The sequence below is a fragment of the Agelaius phoeniceus genome, chromosome 1, assembly GCF_051311805.1.
Source record: "Agelaius phoeniceus isolate bAgePho1 chromosome 1, bAgePho1.hap1, whole genome shotgun sequence".
Lineage (NCBI taxonomy): Eukaryota > Metazoa > Chordata > Aves > Passeriformes > Icteridae > Agelaius > Agelaius phoeniceus.
The window spans coordinates 15,745,036-15,759,344 of NC_135265.1; the positions used below are offsets into that span (position 1 = coordinate 15,745,036).

Consider the following 14,309-nt stretch of genomic DNA (forward strand, 5'->3'; position numbering starts at 1 on the left):
AAACCAGTTTCTGTGCTGCAGCACTCCATGTGTTATGGCCACTCTTTGCCTATCCAGTGCCCAATCCATTTTCTGTCCCACCTTGACTCCTGGATGCTGTGCCAGCTGTGGAGCCAGTCTGGCCAGCTGCTCTGGGCCAGCCTGGTGTGCAGCTCCAGGCACCCAGGAACCTTCCAGCTACTGCTGCAGAGCCACAGAGCCACAATTTAACCTGGAACACTGCAAAAGTGGCTTTCCACCCTGAGAGCCTCCTGAACACCTAAACCGGTTTGTCCCTAGAGCTTAATGAATCTCCTCCCTTTTCACACAAGCAACATTACACACACTTTCAAAACAGAGAAATAAAGCTCTGTGCTGAAGATATTGGCCCCTGCTAGAACAGAACTCCAAATTCCCATTAAGAGCTTGGAGTAGATGAGCCAGCAGTAAGTACAAGCAGGCAGAAAGCAGGGAGGAATGGGACCCTTCCCTCATGGAAGGAAGGGAAGGCTTTGTGGGTTATTTTTGAATGCTGACCTAAAAAGCTGATTTTCCATCCACCCCCTGCCCGGACTGTGCAAGGAGCCAGGTACAAGCAGAGCAGAGGGAACAGCTGGCTGCTAGAGCTGTTCAGCTTCTAACAGGAGAAAGATCCAATGTGACTTCCATAAACAGCAGAAAGCCCATCGAAACGCTCACAGGTGCAAGGAAGAAATGTGCTTTTCCTGCTGTTAGAGGGCTGCTTTGGAGAAGAGTTTAACCCCCTCTCTGCCACCCACTGCAGCCATCAGAGAGGCAAAGCTGTGTGGGCGAGAAACCTCCAGCCCATGGGGTTTACTCTGATCCTTCTTTTGGCACCAGTGGTGAGGAGCAACAAGTGGAAGTGTGCCATGAGGAACTGGTATGACTGTCTCTTCCTGCTCTGCAAACTCACCATGTGTGGAAGGGGAAACCCCATGGTGTTATGTGTGTTATGAAGGCCCATCTGGGAGAAGGATGCTATCACTATGCCCATCACAACACCACAATGGGAACAGCCAAGGGGGAAAATCCTGCTCCGCGCTCACGGCACAAGCTCCAAGGAGCCACTAGCAGTGGTGGCAGGTGGCCACTAGTTGGGACATTGTCAGGACACAGCCTCAAAGGGCAGTGCAGAAGTCATGGGGAAGTAGCATCTCCTGCAGGGACCTGATCAGGGACAGGGAAGCCAGAAGTCCTGCCTGATCAAAGCTTGCAGGACATCAACCATGTCAGCACCCATCATCTGCAAGGAGGCTGGCCAGCTTTCTGAATCTGACTAGAGTTCTAGGACACTCACCCCACCCTCTCTTAGATAAATAAACCTAAAAAATAAAATCAAAGTAATTGGATTGGCAGGAGTAACAAAACCATTGCTGCAGCATTCCATGTAAATAATCTGTCAGTCTGGACCGCAGAGTAAAGGCTGTGCAGAGCTTCTAATTTGAGGGAAGATCAACAACGCTGCAAAGCAGTTTGTTTTTCCAGCCCTCATTTGTTTTGTTTCCCAATGACATCACTGCTTTCTGATAGGGTTTGCTTCCTGAGGATGCCTGCTATCTTGCCAGTGTTTCCGACTTGTCCCCGGCAGCCGGTACAACTCTGCAGCACATTGGAAACAGGGGCCAAGCTTTTCTCTGGAAACTTCTCAGCAGCACTCTCAGATGCAAAGAAACAAGTGTGAACGGCGGAAATCAGCATCAGCCCCCATGTAGACAGACACAATGGAGACCCACAGCCTGGGCAAGAGGAACACAATGGGATCAGCAGATGGAAATGTCATCAGAGCACCTCACCTTGGGGTGCTCATTCCAGGAGCACGGATCTCACCTCCGGCCTGAGAAAAGCCCAACGCTCCTGAAAAACAACCTGAAGAAATTTGGTGCTAGTTTCCCCTGAGCTGCTTCTGGAACTCATTCTCAGTGGGGGAAACACATTGGTTTCTATTTATGATCTGCCTTTGTCTGCAGTTGTTTTCAGTGGCAGGGGGTCCCAAGCCTTGTTATTTCGGGGGGTACCATCACCATCTGTATGATGACCAGTACCAGTGATGGTGAATGCCAACACTGCAGCAGTGGCAGAAGCAGGTGTTAGCTCTGTGCTCTGAAATGACTTGCATGGCATTGAATGCCCCCTCCATGGTGCTCTGAGCAGCCCCTTGGCAGGCTCCTTCCTTTAGCCCAAGTTCCACAGACTGCCCTGGCACAGCAGCCTCATATTGGGTGGGAGACCAGAAGTGACAGAGGATTTGGTCCTGGCTGCCCTCTGTAACATCTCTCCTGCCCTCCACTACTTGAAATGTAGGGGAAGGTGGTAACCCTTTAACTGGCTGAATACAGCCCCTGAAATCCTTCTTGAGCATGATTTGCCCTCCCACCTCCGCAGAACTATTTATAACAATAATATAAATGATTTTGTACAACTTTGAAGAAAATAAAACATTGAAGGAACATGATTCATACTGCAAAATGAAGCGCACAACATCAAGAATTGCCAAAATCAAGGACACACAATTTGTGTGTCTCTAATTACATGACTTGAGGCTACTGAATTCTGCAGGACTCTGGCCTCGTTTGGTGTGCAGGCTAGGTGATGGCAGTTCTTCCTGGGCTGTCTCTACAGCAGCTATTCAAACACTGCTTTGAAGATATAGTTACTAACAGGCATCTGAATTACAAAGAGTATTATCTAGATGGGTCACACATTAAACTAGCTTATCTTCACTCACGTCTGGGTGACATTATTCCCATTTCATGTCAGACATGTGCCAGACAGAATATTTATGCAGACAGACTAAAGTGAAACAATCCTCTCCACTCTAGGCACCCAGTCTGAAGTGCTTACAACCTGATTTTTTGAAGGACTCAGCTTTAAAAGTGAATTAGGTACATTCAAAGCAACTGCTGCAAGAACCTAGTGCCTCTGCACATGAACCTAAGTATGGCAAATAGCTGTCCACACAACGAAGACACAGGATAAGCCAAAAAACCTGGTTGCAGTAATTTGTGTACTGTGCTTTCCTCTACCCCTCTGTCCATCTAATTCAACTCCAACACTTTTGTCCAGGAAGCCCCATATCCCCCCACCCCTGTTAACTCTTCACCACCATGTAACCCAGTGCCTTCATTTCCCCCTTCCCACACTCACCAATCCTTCTTGCTGCCCTCCCCCTCTCCTCCAGGATCCCTTCTCTACCCTCCTGTCTCCTGGTCCCACCAGTTGAGCCGCTCTTCCCACACAGCCCACCACTGTGGCAGTCAGCCCATCCATCTTCCTGCACCCCTCATGGCTTCTGCTGGCCAGTCCTCAGTTCGCATCCATCACCCCAACTTCTTCCTTCCCCCTCTGATGAACTCCTACTGTCCTGTCTACACTTCCAGCAGAAGAACCTCTGTGCCTGCTCCCAGATTTGAGACCCCATCTCACCTATACTGGAAGAAGCAGGAGCTGTCATCCCAGGGATGATCCCACTCCAGCAGCACAGCCCTACAGAGGCACGCTCTGCTGGCACATCCCTTGGAGCAGTGAGGGCACAAGCACAGGGCTGGGTCACCAGTGGGCTGCTCAGCACCAGAGGCTGGGCTCTGCTGATGGATGGGGGGAAAAGCCTTCAGAAAATGGAGAACTCAAAGCAGAGATGAGTCTGCCAAGAACATGCAGAGATGTCTCCAAGCCTTGTCACCACAGATCCTGTTCTTGAACATGATGGCACTGCAGCTCTTAATCAAAAAGCTGAAAGATTTATTTTCTTTCCCCTTTCTAATGTGGGCAAAACAACATTCCTTCTCTCCTCCCCTCTAGTTTTTCTTGGAAATGGTTGAATTGGTTTAGCTGACAATATTAAAATAAACCTAGCCTGAGAGAGACACACACAACCTGAAAGTCTCAGATCAAGTGATAAAAGCCTGACAGACTAGAGCAATGGAAAACAGGTTCTTATGGTTGTTTCAATACTAGATGGTGCTACTTGCTCTGTCTAAATATAACCCTGAGCTATATCCCAGGAGAATATCTAAGGCTTTGGACATTTTAATTGCTCCTGTTTTCTCACTCTGGCTTTGCATGTGTGCATATAAAACAGCCTATCAAAAGCACATTAAACAAGGTTTTTACCTTTCTAATTTCATCTTTTGCAGGACAATAAAGTCAGATGGGACTGTAATCAGCAGGTTGCAGTGGTGCTGTGCATGCAGCCACCCCAGAATGCCGTGCCCCTGCCCTCTGCCACGGAAACAACCAGCACCACTTCCACTGACTTGCAGACACACGCTCCGTCGGGAAAGATTAAATGAATGTGTTTGAAGAGCCTTCAACAATAATGTTTATATGATCAAATGTTTGCTATTTAATGCAAAGATACTCTAGAATGCAGGAGAAAGATTGGAGAACGTTAATGTAAGTTGGATGTATCCAACTTGGTGGGGCTTAATTAAGCATAGGCCAGGAGTAAGGAAGGAATAGGGAAATAGCCAGGGCTGCCTCGTAGCCACGAGTAAATACCTCCTAGAAATTCTCAAAGGATGAGTGAAGGGCAAACACACTATGTAACTTCAAACAAAAGAGAGAAGGAGACAGATCTGGGGTATCATAGACCAAACAGCCTTGCTTTGATAGCAAATCAGACAAATTATTATTCAATTCCCTTATAAATACTTATAACAAATGTTGATTATTGTGCAGCAGGAGGGAGCAAGTGTGCGATCCAAGAAGAATTTCCAACTCCCTGCTTGCCACCTTGCACTGCAGCTGCATCCACTCCCACGTAATAAAGCCATGAGAAAACAGAAAATACAGACTTGTCAAGAACAAATTAAGCCTAATCTATTTCATTTTCTTCTTTGACTGAGCTGGGAGCATAGTGTCTAGGGAGGGAAAAACAGCACAAGTCACACGTTGGAATGAGGAAAGCTTTGATGAATGCATGTGATAGTCTTATATGCAAACCAGGTGAATACAATTGAGGTATAATTCACTGTGGGCAGGCATACAGGGCAGGCTTCAAATACATACTCATGGAACAGTAGCAAGTCCAATGGTAACCTGAAAAGACACATAAGGGCTGTGCCTGGGGTCTTGTTCTACTCAGTATTTCCATTAATGACTTGTAAATTAGGAGGAGGATTACAATTACAAATCTCTAGGGAATGCTGTGAGCATTTTCAGGGATTAAAATTAGAATAAAATCTTAATAAATCAAAGACCCAGTCTGAAATGAATGATTGAGATTCAATACAGGCAGGTGTAAAAAAACACGTTGAAGAAGAAGGATGTCATGCAAAACAAAAAGGAGCAGTACAGCAAAAGAGTCTCTGGGGCTATAGTCACAAAGAGGGATGACATGATTTGACTCAATGATCTTAGAGACCTTTTCCAAGTTTAACAATTCTATGGTTTCATGATAAGAGCAGTGCAAGGCTTGGTAGACAGAGGTGAAAAAGCTTGGAGATATATCAAGAGGAGCATCACACATCAGGCTCTTTACTCCTCTCAGCCCTATATCCAGTTTGTGTCCTACCTCAAGCAAGATGCTCAGAGGAATGATAAAAAATTTAGCCAAGTGTGACCCCTAGAGAGGGGGGAACAAGAAATGGGCTTGTTGGGTTGGAAGAAAAGTGTGGAGGAATGAGGGTGAGAGAATGAGAGACGATAACAAGTTTTAAATATGTCAGGCTGCTAAAAGGCTGCAATAATCTTGTCCTACTCCCTGCAGAAGTGGATTACCAAAGGGACTGACTTAGGAAGCAGCAAGGGTGATTTAGATTAGGTATTGAAAGGAACTGTCTAGCCATAATGATAGTTATTGACTGTTTATGCTGGCAGGCTGTGAATCAATACAGGTCTTCAAGAACAGACTGAATGAACATCTATCAGAAGTGGTGCAGATGAAGCAATCCTGTCCCAGAAACAAGGGGTTTAAGATGGAAACTAAACTTTGTAATATTCTTCCTCTACCTTTCCCTCAAAAAATGTCTTGTTGACATGCCCCACACATTTCCAAGAAAATCAAAACTCTTTCCCACAAATCTCTCAGTGCTACAAATAGCCACCTCACCTCAAATACCATGTGACTTTCCCCTCCATCCCCAGCCCCCTGCTACAACTCTCCCTGCACCCTCCTTTCCTGACATCTCTGCACTGCAGAGAAGAGTGAGGGGGTTGATAAGGGGGTGCAGGTCTGGCACAGGGGTAGAAAAAGAAACTTTGCTTCTCCTCAGGGATGGGAGGGACAGGGAGGCTGGGACACAAAACACACACCACGGGGTGAAGGCTCCTGAGCAGAGAGAGGCAGCAGATGAGAGGAGGCACCAGAATGGGGTCCTGACCAAACGACTCCGATCACATCATGGATACACCAGGCAAAGCTTCAAGAAAGTTCCTATTGCAGCCAGGGCTGTACTGAAGGCTTCAAAGCTGCTAGTGCTACATGCATAATCACCTCTGCAAACTACATGGGAGGAAGACGTGCCAAAGTCTTTGCTGGAAGATAAGCCAACTTTATGCTGGTTCTGCATGTCTTCTCAGGCCAGTCCCTCTCATCCACCTCAAAGAAATTAAAAGAAATATGTGAATTTTTGTGTTCAACTCTCATTACCTGCGGGCAGGAGAGTTCACATTTTTTCTCTAACACAGAGATTCACAGACAGTGAAAATTACAGCTCACATCCTCTTTGCATTCTTTGAGCAAAAAGACCTCACTGAAATCCTGGAGGAACCGTGCCAGAGAACAAATTAATGATACAATGTGTCTCCAATAAAATTAGGAAGTGGGAAGGATGAGAGGAACAAGTCTTAAAGAGTTTATTTAACTCTCAGAAGGTAGTTATTCCTGTCTTGCATCTCACCGGTGCAGATGCATCTGCAAACCCACCATGGCATGTGAGAGAGTGCACAGCATCTCCTGGGGCAGATCTCCACGAGTGACAGCTGCTCTTCAGGTGCTGCTGTTTGTTAGGAGCTTTCAGACTCTGCTTTCTCACATTCACCAAGGAAAAATGGTAGAGAGACAGAGATTATTTTTTTAAGTAATGTGGGTGTTTGAGTACTGGGGTCACACAATTCAGAAAAACATGTCTGACTATGCACGGATGGGAGTTGGTATCCGAAATAAGTTTGATTTTTAAATTTGCCATGGACCAGTCCAGGCCTGACTGAGCACTGATAGGCTGAGGCTCTTGAGCATCCAAATAGATGTAAATGTCTAACAGAGAGAGAGGATATCCAAGCGTGCACAGATACCACTGTTTGTATTAGCTGGTTTTCAAAATGTCAACAGCTGGCTTTCACTGATGATAGGCCAGCACATCAGTCCACTGAAATTGGCCCAGATTTTTTTCAGAGAAGGAGCAATTGTTAAAGAGCACTCACTGATACTCTGTGCTCCAGATATAACCAGTCCTTACACCAATTGGCAGCATATGGTGTATTTCCTCAAATGACAGCTTTTGTCTGTCACAACAGGAGAGCAAAATAGTACACTTATTACACAAAGAGTAATTAGTCAACTCTTTGCCTCCCAAAAAGGAACTGCAGAAGAGGATGCTTTTTAGGACACAGATAAATGTTTCCATGCTGTTTACAGTTTTGTATGGAGCAGTTCACACTGGTAGAACAAAGCACAGGGAATCACATTTGTTGCTCACATCTTAAGATATTATGGGCTGATCATCCTACCTAAAATACCTATGGGCAAAGTCCTAATAAGCTACTCCCACATTAGAACTTCATGAATAAGCATTATTTTTTGTATTTTTTTTAATAGAAAAGCTCTCCATCTGTACAAGACAGAATAAAAAAGGATCTCAATAATAACTGTATTAAATCTGTCAAAGCAAAAATTTTTAATAAGGGATCTATCACATGGCTGAACTCCTCTGAGGTGACAGTGACATGACTTATAGAGCCTGGGCTCTGTGATCAAAAGGATTACACACATTAGCATCCTACTAATCACAGCAGGACAGGCCAGCCCATCAGGCCAGGACTCACAGAGGAGGGATCCCTAAACAAACACTTTCTCCTGCTCACAAACGTGGCTGGGAGCAGAAGTGTTCCAAGGTTGGTGTGGTCTTCTCTTCTTTCAAAGAGATAAGGATTGTGTCTTCTGGAGTAAATAAATTCTCAGCAGAGTCTTACACATCTGTTTGTTTACTCATTTTCAGACACTACCACCCTCTCCTGTGTGTAATCCCCTTTATATTACCCCTGTACTATAATCAAATGCCCTCTCTTCCGGACTGACCCTCTGCTTCTTCCTGTATTACAGATGCCTTTGATCTTTCTTTCTTGGATCTGTGTGTCCTGACTGGTAGTCTCAGCAGGATTTCCCCCTGACCCCTCACTCTACCAGAAAACAAATGCCAAAGTAGCATTTTCATGCACTAGCACAGAAGAAAACTAGACAGATGCTTGAGAAGGCTACACATGATCAATGTTGTGCTGCTGAAGAGCTGTGTGTGCTGGGCAGGGCTGCCCAGCAGCAAGGTAAGCCCAGGCTGGTGAAGGGTGACCCAGTTCCAGAGCACAGATAAGCCCCCTGGACCAACAAGGTGAGCAGCCATCATCACAAGTGGGAAGATGGACCATCCTGAAATTTCAGAAACAGCTGTTCATTTTTCTTCCCTTCATCACACTCTTAGTGACTTGCAGGGTGCTATGAGCATTTTCAAAAAGTAGAACCCAGCCTTTAACTTTTTTTTTTCCTTTTTTCAACTATCTCAGATTTTTTTCCCTTGCCTCACCATTTGAGACAGTCCAAGTTATGGCTGACAAATTCCATTAATATCCTAACTGTAATACTCTTGGGCAAAGAGGCTCCTGCAGCTTTTCCTTCCCTGCAGGCACTGCCAGTACCAGAGGAACTGAGGGTTATTTCTAGGTAGATGTGAAAAGATGCCATCAGTTCACACAGAGACCTTAACAATCACATATGGACTGCTGAAAGGCTGCCCAACCCCTTCCTTCACAGCTGGAACTGGTGAGTAAGTTTCCCTAGCAAGCCCAAGCCCACTTGCCCTTGCAACAAAGCACAATAACAAGATTGCAGAAAGCAATAAGATAACCCTTCCACTCAAGGATTAGAAAACAACATCTGTTAAAAAACAAATAAACTGGTGTAATGGCTTCAGCAAGAGACCCAGAGGATTTTGGAGATGTAGCTTGTAGCTTGGTCAACACATTGTGAACAGCAAATTACAAGAGAACAATTGTTTCATACCAAGCTCTCCCACCCCTGAACTCCCTCAAGGTTAATTAGGATGGCCTCTGGCCAAATTAATTAGAGGAGAAGATTCGGGCAGGACTTTGCTATGCACTCATAACTAGTTCCAAGGTGACCAAGAAGTTCAGAAATGCCTCACCTTCCAAGTAGAGCTTGCTTGGCAAAAAACAAGCTCACATGTGCCATGTCATTCTTCTGACAATCAGGAGAAACACTTAAAAGTCGTGTTTCCCTAACGAACAGCTAACGTGGAAGAACTTTCTGCATCCTTCCCACTGAACAATATGCCCTTGTTTATTTTCTGTGTCCTTTTTAGGTCATAAGAGGCCAGAGAAGTTATGCATCTAAAGAACAATATAGTACTGTAATATGCCAGTTGATACACACAGCCTGGCAGACCCTGAAAGATCCATCTTTTCCAAGAGCTGGCAAAGGCATGTTGCAGCGTGGAGAAATACTTAACATCACCATAGGAAGGGAGGATGCAGAAGGGCCCAGCCTTTGAAATGACAGACTAAATTGGTGTTTTAGTTGGTATTCTAATGTGCCCTGATGGTGCAGCTTAGAGATGATCCTGCCTTGAGGGGCACAGCCATGCCCAGCTTCTCTATCCCACGGCAGCAGTCTGCCTCAACTTCCTCCTGCTCCTGCTGCCCAAAGCGTCCTTGGAAAAGGGAATACCTGGCAGGACCACACTTTTTCCTCCAAGTGGTACCCTTGTGAGTGGTAGAACTGCACAGCATAGTAGGGTAGAGCAGATCTAGCCTTGTGATTACAAACCAAGTGCTGGCACAAATTAAGGCTCTGCAAGTGACTGCATCTCTGATCTGTAGAACCCTTCTCTGTCATTAATCTGATATTGTTTAGTTTGAAGCCGGAAGGTTGCTATTTTCCATGTGTCTGTTACCCACAGAAAGCAACAGCCATTCTGGGCAGAATCGGAACTTCTGAAGTAACAATGAGAAACTGCTTCAGCTCACGCAAAGAAGTGCAGCTGAATACTTTTCAGCAGGACACAATTCTCATTGTCACTAGCCAAGATTTAATGTCTTGACTCTGTGAATCAGACTGACTACTTAGAACAGTTACATCGTGTGTTCACTTAAAGACAGGGGCTGGAGTAACTTAACGTGTAGAGACCATGACAATAAAAAGCCATTATTCTCAACTCTTGACCAAAAAAAAAAAAAAGGAAAAAAGGGGGAAAAAAAAAAGGGAAAAGAACCCAACCAACCACCCATCCTTAATAGATGCAAGAGTCTTTTGGCACAGATCCAGTGGTAGACTAAGGCCATGATTTGCAATTCTGAGGCAATTATGAAATGACATAACAGCACAGATCTCCTTCTGACAGAACAGCTGAGGTTTTGTCTCCTTTGCAATAGGACATGGCTTAAAACAACCACCAGAAAGTAAAATAACCCAAAGAGCCATTTAACTACTGTGTAAACACCGGAGTACAGAAAAACACCAAGAGGGACGGCACTCGGTGTTTCAGACGCTGGTGCCACATCCTCTCGGGTCGGTGGGACCCGGCACCGAGCCGCAGCCGGAGCCCCGGTCCCGGGCGCAGCGACCGCAGCGACCGACGGCGAACGAAGGGGAGCGGCTCCAGCGAGCGGCACCGAACAACTTCCCCGGGACCCCGGCTCGGGGCGAGCTCCGGGGAATGCGGGCAGAGAGCCCCGCCAGAGACGGGGAGAGAAGAACGAGCAGGTGCAAGGGATGGGAACCCGAGGGATGTGCCCCCCACTGCCGCGAGCCGCCGTCCGCTCCGGGACACCGCCGAGCGCCGCCGTCCTGCCCTGCCCTTCGCCTCCCGCCTCCCCCGCCGCCCGCTCCCGGCCCGGCACTCACCGCTCCGGGCGCCGCGCAGGACCCGCGGGGGCCGCCGCGCTCAGCGGCTGCGGGAGGCGCCGAGCCCGCGGCGGCCGGGGCGGGGCGGAGCGGGAGGGACGGAGGGACGGACAGAGGGAGGGACGGTGCCGGATCCCTGCCCGTCCCCCCGCGGCCCGGCCCGCCCCGGCCCGCCCCGGGCGGCTCCGCGGGCAGCGGCGCACCGGGCGCTGCGGGGCGCGGCGTGGCCGCTCCGGAAAGCTGAACGGGCGGGTCGTGCTCTCCCTCCCTCCCTCCCTCCCTCCCTCCCTCTACACAACTCATGGCTCAGCTTTCATCAACTTTCTTAGCACAGGGAGAATGTGCAGAAGGGAAGACGGGTCTGTTAAGGATGAAGAGGGACATGAGCAGACCTTTCCAAAACGTGCTGTTCCTGCTGGCACCTGGCCGTGCGCCCAAAGGGCCTGTCTTCAACATGGTTTTCAAACGTTTTTGAAGCACTGCTTCCCCACCTTTCCCCTCCCCATGATCTATTCAGCCTCTAGAAACAGGTGAATAATTTGCAAATCTCTTTTGCTTTAATGACACTCTCAAAAAAAAAGTATGTTTGTGAATCATTTACTTTAGTAATTGGCTGGGCCCATCAACTGCTTGCCCTGTCTTAATTGACTTTTACCCCAGGCTATCAAAGCACTTTTACACATGTTCATGAATTGAATCCTATTCAATATGTGCTCCAGTTAATAGTGAGAAAACAAGGGCAGTAAAATTACATGATGAGTCCAAGGTCACAACAGAAGTCTGCAGGAGAGCCCAGAACTGAATACAGGTTTCCTGGTGCCCCGGTTTCCCAGGGCTCCGGGAGTAATTGTCATTGACCTGCTTTTCTACGAACATCTCCTTTTGTCTTCCAGCAGCGGCGGTGTGAGCCTGCAGCTGCTGACACATGATGCAGCCACCAAAGACAATGCCACCGGCAGCAGGGGGACTTTGAGCAGAGCCCTTGCACCCTGTCCCTGCAGGGTACCTGTGAAGTTCTTTGTGGCTTTGCTGGTTGGGAAACCCCTGTATTTTCCTGTGGTGAAGCCTTGTAGCTGACACAGTAGTCAGTCAGTAGAAGGTTTAAGTTTTGTCACAGAGCAGCTTCATGTGGATGTGACAATAGCAAGGGTTTCCATCAAGGAAGCCGTGCTGCCACAACTTCCAGTTTATTATTTAAATATCTTGACTCTGACAGGCAGTTTTGGGTTTATAAAACCCAAACTGGGAGTTCTGGGTTTATAAAATACTTGTCTCCTCTGTGTTGTTAGAAAAAATTTCCAGAATTATTTTCTCATCTGCATGGCTGCAGCTCTGAGCTGTTTGTTCTCCTTGGTTGTAGAAGACAGTCCTGTTTAAATCACTTCTTCCCAAGACAAAAGCTTTTGCTCTGGTTGGGTAGTCATGGTGTGCCACATGGAGCAGGTCCTTGTTCCTGGAGCTCACAGCTCTCTGTTGGCAAAGCTGCTTTGGCCCTGGGTTTAGGGGATGGGAAGAGTGGGGGAGCAGGCTGGACCATTCCATTGGACCATTTGAAATGGGACCATTTACTGAACATTGTCAGAGTGAAGGGACATCTTTTTTGTCTTCATGATGTCACAGCCTGTAGAGATCATGATAAAAGCACAGAGGACAGAGCACATCTCAGACCTGCCTCTGCACCTGGGACTAATTTTTGCTACATCTCCTCTGAGAACGCTTTGTGGGCTGTAAAGGGAGGTGCAGTGCTTGGAAGGAGGCACTGCTGCAGGTGTTTCTGGAGTCCTGCAGTCACTGAAGATTTCCCTCAAGTGAAGTCAAAGGACCTTGAAGTTAGAAAAAACAGAGGAAAAGATCCTAAAAAAAGAAATCAGTGTCCATGCTTCTAGGTCTCCTGTTACAGAGAAAAAACTGAAAACGTGAGCTGAACATAGCTCCACAGTCACACACCAGAAAGCAAACATGATTTTGGGGACAATAGGAGGGATGCCTTGGGCTGGATTCACAATTAACAACAAATGATGGCTGGCAGCCCCAATTAATGTCCAAGGGGGGTTGCCCAGAGGGTTGGTGTAACACCTTAGTCTGTGATTTGGGAAGTCTGAGGGCTGAGCTTCTCAGCATCAGTGCAGCTGCCAGGGACTCCCTTTGCTCCTGCATCCCCTTGCCCTCTGCCTGTTAGAGAGCAAGTTCTTTGGGCAGATGTTGCTTCTTGCTGTGCCTTTGCCCTGTGCCCAGATCAGCGGGGTTGTGGTCTCAGGTTGCTACTGCAGTGCAGACTGTGACTGCCAGAAGGGCAAAGATGAAGGGAAGCAGAGGAGGCAGGAGAGAATTCTGCCTTTTGATGGTCAATGTGCACAACTGATGGAGCATTGCTCCCCTGCAAAGGCCACAGTCCTGCAGCTGCCTGAGGAGATCTCCCTCTCCTGGCTCTTTCCAGAGAAGCAGACCATAGTCAGACATTCTTGAGCTTAGACCTTCATCCTTAAAAGGCTAAAAGAATTAAATGTGGCTGAGAGAAAAGCATACAAATGGAGTTTGCAGAAGAGAAAAGAGCAGTAAAGCCACTCACAGTCCTGCCATGTAGGACTCCTGAGGTGGGTAAAAATCAGTGTGATGGAGCAGGGTGACTCATGGGGCAACAGAGGAGAGAACCATTATTGTCCCCCTGCAAGGAGAAGGGCAAAGAAACCACGGATCAGAAGCTGCTGGTGGCTGTATGTGCAAAGTTGGGTGCCTGGACAGGAACACAGTGGGGCTGCATGAACCCAGCAGGCAGTAGAGCATCCCTGTGTCACAGCAGGCAGGCTCAGATCAGGATCCTGTGGGACATGGCAGAGCAGGTCTGCGTGCCTGGGCAAGCAGGGAGCACCAGGACTTGGCTCCCCAGGAGATGAAGAGCAGCTTCTGCAAGTCTGGCCTGCAAGTGGCCATTATGGACAGAAATTGTGGAAAACAGAAACACACAAACATGAGCAAGACAGGCCAGATGGGGGAAATACAGATGAATTAATTTAGAGGGAAGGGAAAAGGAAAAACACAGAGACATGCTGCACACCAGCCAACTCTTCAGCAACAGCACTGCAGCGTGTCATCACTGTGCCAAGTGAATGGGAAGTTGTGCTCTGCTCGATGCAAGTTATTGCTGTTTTATGCCTTTATAATTCTCCCTGGCCTCAAAAACTCCCTGACTGGGAGCCCTCTGTTTATGTTTTATGTCCCATCAGCAGTGTCACTGCTC

At 47.4% G+C, this 14,309-nt stretch overlaps 1 protein-coding gene across 3 annotated transcripts in view; it reads right to left on the reverse strand.

The window, feature by feature from the left end:
* The window catches only part of JCAD (junctional cadherin 5 associated), a 60,037-nt gene that overhangs the window by 18,070 nt on the left and 27,658 nt on the right, over positions 1–14,309 (reverse strand). Inside the window, exon 1 of one of the 3 annotated variants that reach the window (XM_054642322.2) lies at positions 11,072–11,209. The exons of the other annotated variants lie outside the window; for them this stretch is intronic. The gene's annotated coding sequence lies outside the window, so the exon portion shown is untranslated. Of the gene's footprint in view, positions 1–11,071; positions 11,210–14,309 lie in introns of those variants that run through there. 3 annotated transcript variants of the gene reach the window in all.